Consider the following 8026-nt stretch of genomic DNA (forward strand, 5'->3'; position numbering starts at 1 on the left):
ATTTAAATACAGTAGACTCCCTCTTATCCGGACACCTTTTAACCGGACATCGGTTTAACCGGTCTACACTCAGCGTAAATGACATCTCTTTAACCGGACAATTTTTATCAGCACATCGGAATAACCGGACTAGATCGGCAGGAAGTAGGCAGTACTGAAACGACTGTTCTCGTAGGAAAGATTTGAAACCAGTGATCACGTGTGTAAATACAATGCTCGACTAAATTTAAGTCAAATACTGTATACAGTATGCATTTAAATGGTCCGTTTTAACGAGTTTTTGGGGACGTCGGTTTAACCGGAAAAGCCATCATCCGGACTGGCCTCGGTCCCGAGGAGTCCGGATAGGAGGGAGTCTACTGTAGATTTAAGTGAGAATCAATTCAGGCAAAAGTAAGTCTGCAGGTTTACTACGGCGGGGGTATTTTATTTACGCACGATTAAATGTGTTTGAAAAGATGTCAAAAAAGCTATGTACTAAACTATTGTGAGTTAAAGTCTCATATCATTATATTTTAATATGCAATCAAATATCTGCCGAACGAATGCATATAAATTCATTTGTCCTGAATAACAAAATATTAAAACAATCGAATCGATCCATAAAACAAGGTTTGGTCAAAAAAGTTATTATTTTGTTTGTAACAAAGTTTAACGAAATAAAAAACTTGTGTGTCTATAATGGCACAGAAATTGACAAACGTTTAGTTCAAAACATAAATATTGATTTTAGGAATCAAAGACAATCATTATTTTGTGATTATGGACAACAGTTAACCACATCCATTCATTGGTGTTCAGTAGGTTTGGAATGCAAACATAGATGATTGTTTAAAGGGTTTAATTTATTGAGACAGATTAATTTACCTATTACGTGAAAAATATCAATTACTAAGTTACACCTATTTGCAAATAAAAACAGTGAAACCCCCATTTCAAATTCTAATGATTTTGTACAAATGTACTTACAGAGAAAGCTTTGTTTAAAGTGTTTCTAAAACTCGGCCAATGTATGCCTATACTATCTATAATAATCTATGTAGTTGTACATTTATTACTTTGTATTTAAAAAAGCATGGACAATGTCAATGAATAGGTTACTGTGACTTTTTTCAAACAATATACAGTATATAATTGGCATAAAAAGCTAGTAAATATATTATTCTAAAGACAACAAGCTATTATTTAACCGAATTAGACAACTCGTACGTAAACTAGACGTGTTTTAGTAAAACCATGCAATTTTGACTTTGAGGGGGGGTGGGGGGGAAAGCACCGGGGGGATTTTTCTGGACTTTTGGGAAAATGTATATCTAGTTGGGTACTAACGATTGGTATATAGTTTTGCCTGTCGCTAATTTGTTTCGACTCCGTTTATATATTTGTCTTTATTTACTGGGCTATTATTTATACTACTTGCAATGCTATACTCATTTATACATTCTTTTATTTGGTATGAGGATGACAGACTATTTAAATATACGTGGTAAAATGCTAGATGTTCTAATTTACTTTTTAGCAGTCTTTAAAATTTAAAATTGTTTTAGTGCAATGTAATTTGTTTTAACTAACAGCTGGTTAAATATAAAAATATACTATGGATCTATCAGGTTAGTTTATTATTATGTGATTTCATCATCGGTTATGGAAATGAGTAAGTTTCTACTATGCTCTGTCTCTTCTTCGTGATGTTCCAATCCAGAGAGCTGAAACCCTACTGGACTGAGGCTGTTTTAGGACTTAGTCCTCTCCATCCAATGCTCTGTGGATTGTATAACCACTGATGTATAAAGAGGCTCTGCCCCCGAGTCTTCAAAAGGAAAGGTTATGCAAATTTCTTTTCTATTCGACTTTTTGAGTAAAGAATAGTAAAATAACAATGTTTACATGTTTTAACTCATCTTGGCAGCTTTTTGTTTACAATAAATGTTTAACCGCTTAAACTTTGCTAAGATTGGAAATGGAAATATTGACATAACTTCAGTTTTAGTTGACTACTCAATTCCCGTAAGGACGGGCCAACAGCTCGTAATACATTAAGTTTTGTTTTCATTGTTCAAGTTGAAGAAGCAACCCACAATTAGCAATTTTTTTATAGTTGAGTAAGTTATATAAGAAGAGTGTAGCCTATGTATAAGTTGTTGCAGAAGATGGTCTCAGTCGTTGTGCTCGTTTAGTAAGGTTTTAGTTTGGTCCTTAGAAAAGTCATAAGCTTTATTTGGTACAGTAATAAGCTGGACCCTGTTTTGCCTTGATTGCTAAGATTCTCATAAATTATTATTGCTTAAAGAACCGGTTGATCTTAGTCAATAACAAAGCTGGCGTCTTCTTCATTTAACACTCATCCTTTACTGAATTCCCCCCCCTCATTTTTACTGAAGATTCACACCCTGGCAATTTACTAATATAATCAACCCCCATGCCTTGAAACAAAGATGAAGAAGACAGAATATGTAAAATATTCAAGTCATATATTGTATCAATGAAACAAACAAAACTCATTACACTTGACTTCTCAAAAATATTATTCAAGTTTCCGAATGCATGCTTGTTTTTGTTACTCTAGTTTTTATATTCTTTAACATTTTCTAACCAGGCAGAATTTTATGGATTTTGTTTCTGATGGAAATAAAGTTGAGGAATCACATAAAAAGTTGTGCGCCCAAGTCTAGGTTTACGAGTATTCTCATTCTGGTTTCAACATCCAACAGATTCCAGTAAACTTGCGAATTTAAAATGCTTCTCTCATTTACCCTTCTAACTATTCCTGATACAATTAGACCAATTCGTATACACCAAGGCAAAAATGTGTTTCGGATTCCACTATAAACTGCGTAGGTCCCTTAGTTGCCATTAGCTGTATGGGCTATTATTTAACAGCTGTGTCTAAGGAATATGTCGGCCTTAGTCACTAACAAGACTACAAGATCGCGCCACTCATCCTACACTCATCTCCATTCATACTTGGCTTAAAATACCTACTTTGTATGGTCGCCATTTCATCGAAAAATATACAAGTATAAAGTATTGATGAAGGCAAACTGTAGTAATGTAGATACAGTAGAGGCTCGATAACAAGACTCTTTTGGGGATTATTAAATTAGTGATGACAGCTATTTTATCTTGATGCTCTACAACCTGAAGATGTGCCCCAGCGGCATGAAACAGCTGTAGTTATCACTTACTACACAAGGATCGTTCGACGCAAAAGGTAACCTAAACCATTTTATATTAAATTAGACTTGTTATCGAGGTTGAGATCTTATCAAGGTCTGCAATAACATGGGATAAGGGGTAAAATAAATTCAAGGGGATTTGAAAATAATATTTGTTACCAAGAATGACTTTGGAGGTTCCACTTCATAAAAAAAAAATCTAAACTATTTGTAGACTAATATTTTTTTTAATTCAGGGAAAATATGTAATTTCTATATAATTAACCATTTGTTTGGACTTAAATTGTGCAGGAAAGACAGGTTCGATTCCTCGAATATCCATGAAAGTTTGAGGGGTTCGGCTTGTCTTCTATCCGATGAAAGTATTTGTGATTCCTTGATACAATAATTACTGGCCCTATCGACTTTCTCAAAAGCTTTGACATTTACACTACGATATAGATATGATTACCATGAAGGCAAATGTTTACCTCTTTTGGGTCCTGGTATACATAGTTTTTAATTAAATACCGTAATCCAAAACCTGAGTTATGAGATCCTATACTCTTAAATGAGCAAAGTTTGCTTATGCTTATGCACAAAGATCTTGAAAACGGCCAAGACGATTTCCTTCAAATGTTGTAAATAATTTATATCTGGCCTAAAAAAAAGTGTTTACTGCAGCTAAAACTGCCAATAAAATCGAATTGCGTAACAATTAAAATTGAAAGTCAACATTTTGTTTACATTGGCATTATCGGTTGCTTAGTAACCATATTGTTTGAACAAATTAACTAGGTAAAAGTAAACAAAAGATTTGTAACATGTGTTGATAACAAGCCATCCACAGTCTACAAGCAAATTACAAAATACAGTACAAAGGTGAAAACATCAGTTGTAACTACTGATCAAAGATTACACTGAAGATTACTCACGATATAGGGGTACAATGGAAATAAACTATACTTCAATACTTTAATTTGAAATGAAATGGCAACCATACAAAGGTAGGTAAGCCAAGTATGGATGGAGATGAGTGTAGGATGAGTGGCACGATCTTGTAGTCTTGTAGTTCTAGAATTTGTCTAATTATCAAGATAGAACAGTCGTAGTACCGAGCCTTGGCTCGGTCCCCAGGTTCTATTCCCCTAAGCTTACCAACTGGCTCAAATTATTTTAGAAAGGAAATACAGACAAAAGCTAGAACAATCAAGATTTCAAAAAATTTCAAAACATAATCAAAGCAAATGGGATCACATCTTTAAATACCGGTATACGAGTCAGACTTAAGTCTCACATATTGTATTAACGGTACTATCCTATTTTATTGAAGATAAATATAGACCATATTTTGTTAAAACTAAAAAGTAATAAAAAAGCAAAAACTACTAACTATAGGATCAAAAACTGATAGGTATTTTAAAATTTCTAGATCAAAGACAAACTGGCCGTTTGGGAGCAAAGTTTAACACTTTGTTTCTGTTTCACAAACTGGCTTTTGTTGCATTTTTATTCAATCGAACACAAAGGAAGGTTTGACCCATCACTGTAACCAATCATTTGAATCCATTTACAAAACAAAAACCTTGTTAAAAGCTTTTGATAAAGACTAAAATGTAATTATTACTGTACAAATAAGGCTTGTATTGGCATGTAAACCTTGTTTTGTTGATGGAAACGTTACAATGTTTTATCAATTGTTTATCTTTGGTTCGCGTTTTTCTTCGAAACAATTTATTATATTTAAACATAAACCAGTTTGAAAATATCAACAAAATGATTTCTTATATTATATACAGGGTTTTTTATACAACCCACATTCAAACAACAGGAAGAAACGTTTTAATGACAGAACAAGCTAATGATAGTATTCCCTTATTTGACTTCATTGCCGATCAGCTGATATGCATTGTTGCAAAGTTACCTATGAGGTTTGTGTTATTGAGAGTTTATTGCAAATGAGATTCAAAATGCGTTTTCAGAAGCTCAAATAGAGATTGTATTGTAGGTTTACGTTAATTTTTGTTTGCTACAGATCCGAATTCCAATAATGGACCCCCCTTTTTGATGAGACCCCCGGTAAGTCTGGCGCCACTGTTGCCCAGTGGAAATCCCTTCAAATATGCTCTGGCTATAGCATAACACATCTGCCATGGCCATAATGTTCTACCACTTCCCTTAAACAATAAAAAAGTGAAATTCTCATTTTTCACAGCTTTTTGTTGCTAGTTGGTTTAAATTAGATATTGTCATAAATTCCAAAAACATAATAGTGCTGCACCATGTTGGTAAACCTTATAACTTTTTAATGATATTTTTAGAACCAACTTGTGTAGTTGAAACAGCTGACGAAATTCTTTTATTCCTTTTAAATATGAATACACATAAGGTTAACATGGTTAACTCCAGAGCCACTGGGGCGGAGCCCAAGAGGATTTTTGAGATAATGTGTCCATATGTTTATCGGGAATGTGAGCTATCATCACACCAAATTACAGCCCAATCCGACCAGTATTTTTTGCGTTTACTTGTCACAAACATCCAACCATCCATGCATCCATACATCCAAACTTTCTCACTTATAATATCAGTATGATACACATCTGAATAAGAGATTGACAATATAAATATTTTCACACAGCAAAATTAATTACTGATTAAATCATCTAATTAGCAATGAGGATATCCACTGTTGTAATTAATGATTAGATCACTCTGATGATAATCACATGACTAAAGTCATTAAAGGGATCATGTGTAGTGTCATAGACTGCATATCAATTATCTGCCGGGAATAACTTGAAATACATTTTTTAGTTTTAACACTTGCAATTAATTTGGAAACATAAAAAGAAAGTCGTACACAACTAATAAATCTTTTACTTTCTCACATTGACCATAATTTGTTCTTATTCATTTCATAAGAAACATGAGAGAAAATTATTAATTTTATCTTTAATCTGCTTTTGGATAAGTTCTTTAATAGAAGGAAACATAACATATGTGTTATGTTGTTGTGTTTTGTCTTTTATTATGCACCATTAGCCTCAGAACATAATTTTCTTATGTTATCAAGCTGAACTGTATTCTTTTAAAAAATGAACTAGACCCTCACGTTATTTCAGATTTTAACCTTTTATCATAGTAAATTGGGTTGATAGGTAAAGCAGTCTAGATGTATTTCATTTGACCTACTGAAGAAGGTTAGAATAATTATAAGCATGTCAAAAGGTTCATAGGAAATTGACTCATGCATTAAGAGTTCTTAGCAGAATGGCAGAAGGTATTAAAAAAAGCTTGTAGTCCGGTATAAAAGTAGAATAGTTTTGCAAACACCAACAAATAAATAAAGTAATTTAAATACTTTACTTTTGGTCACTGACATCATTTAAATCAAACGTTATCCAGTTGCATATCCTAGGATGACCAGCCATTTCATTAGTTGTTCAGTGAGCTCTAAGCCTGCCAGTTAATCAATTTGATCAAATGAGAAAACTTCACCTCAATCATTTATGCTGCTTTTATTACTCCCTTTTCCAAAAGCAGGAAAGTTATTTAATTTTACTGATGTACCTTCTCTACTTTCAAAGTTTGATTAAAACCGGACATCTGTCCCTGCTTGGCTTTGGTTTTCATCTCAATTTAATTGTAAAAAGTGTATACATACTAAATAAACAGTATCATCAATCTGACACATACTTTCTCCCATTAGCTTGTCAACAACTTTATTATTGGTAAGCGATGAGAGTAACTATAATATTTAATAGGTAAAATCAGAATAGTTGCATTAACTTTTGAACCGTAATTTTACAGGAAGGGGGTTGCACTATTTTACTTAGAATTATTATAAGGACCATAACAGAGGAATTTCAAAGAGAACCAGTTTTTTTGTCAATTTTCTTGTTTTTTCATGGGGTTTTATAGGGAAATAACATAAGTTAGGCTACAATAATTTTTATTGTAAACAGCAATGGGGGGGGGGCTGCACTATGTTGTTAAGAATTAAAAGGACCATTACATACTACAGTAGACTACCTCTTATCCGGACTCCTCGGGACCAAGTCCGGATAACGGTTTTTCCGGTTAAACTGACGTCCCAAAAACTCGTTAAAACGGATTGTTTACTGTGATATTCAACTTAAATTTAGGAGATCATTGTATTTAGACACGTGATCACTGGTCTCAAATCTTTACAACAAGAACAGCCATTTCAGTATCGCCCACTTCCTGCCGATCTAGTCCGGTTAAACCAATGTGCTGATAAAAATTGTCCTGTTAAAGAGATGGCATTTCCGCCTAGTGTAGTCCGGTTAAACCGATGTCCGGTTAAAAGGTGTCCGGATAAGAGGGAGTCTACTGTAATTTATAACTTCAATCAAAACTTTTTTTTTATCAGATTTTCTCTTATTTTATGCTTTTTTATGGAAAAATAACATAAGTTACAATAACTTTTGAACCCTAATTTTTACAGGAATGGGAGTTCTACCATCTTGTTCAAGAATTTTAAGGGCTAAATCATACTACATTTTTATCAAAATCATCAGGTCATTTTGAGAAAATTCTATTTTTTCATTATTTTATGGGTTTTATGGGGAAAATACCATTTAAAATCAAAATTTCCAAAAAATTGAAAAGCCATAGATTAGTATCTACATACCAAATTTCATCAAAATCAGAGACTACAGGTGTGATCTGTAGCTCTGTACACATCCATACATACAGACATACACACCAACAGACATCACTCAGAAATCCACTTTTCTTGGTTCAGGGGGTCCCAAAACGGCAGTATCCACTCAAACTCAAAATTTTGACAATTACAATACAATGACCTACTTTCTCCATATACTATGTATAGGGGAGAAAGTAAA

This window comes from Macrosteles quadrilineatus, unplaced genomic scaffold (genome assembly GCF_028750875.1).
Source record: "Macrosteles quadrilineatus isolate MER2022 unplaced genomic scaffold, UCM_ALF_1.0 Scaffold_6__1_contigs__length_79288215, whole genome shotgun sequence".
Taxonomy (NCBI): Eukaryota; Metazoa; Arthropoda; class Insecta; order Hemiptera; family Cicadellidae; genus Macrosteles; species Macrosteles quadrilineatus.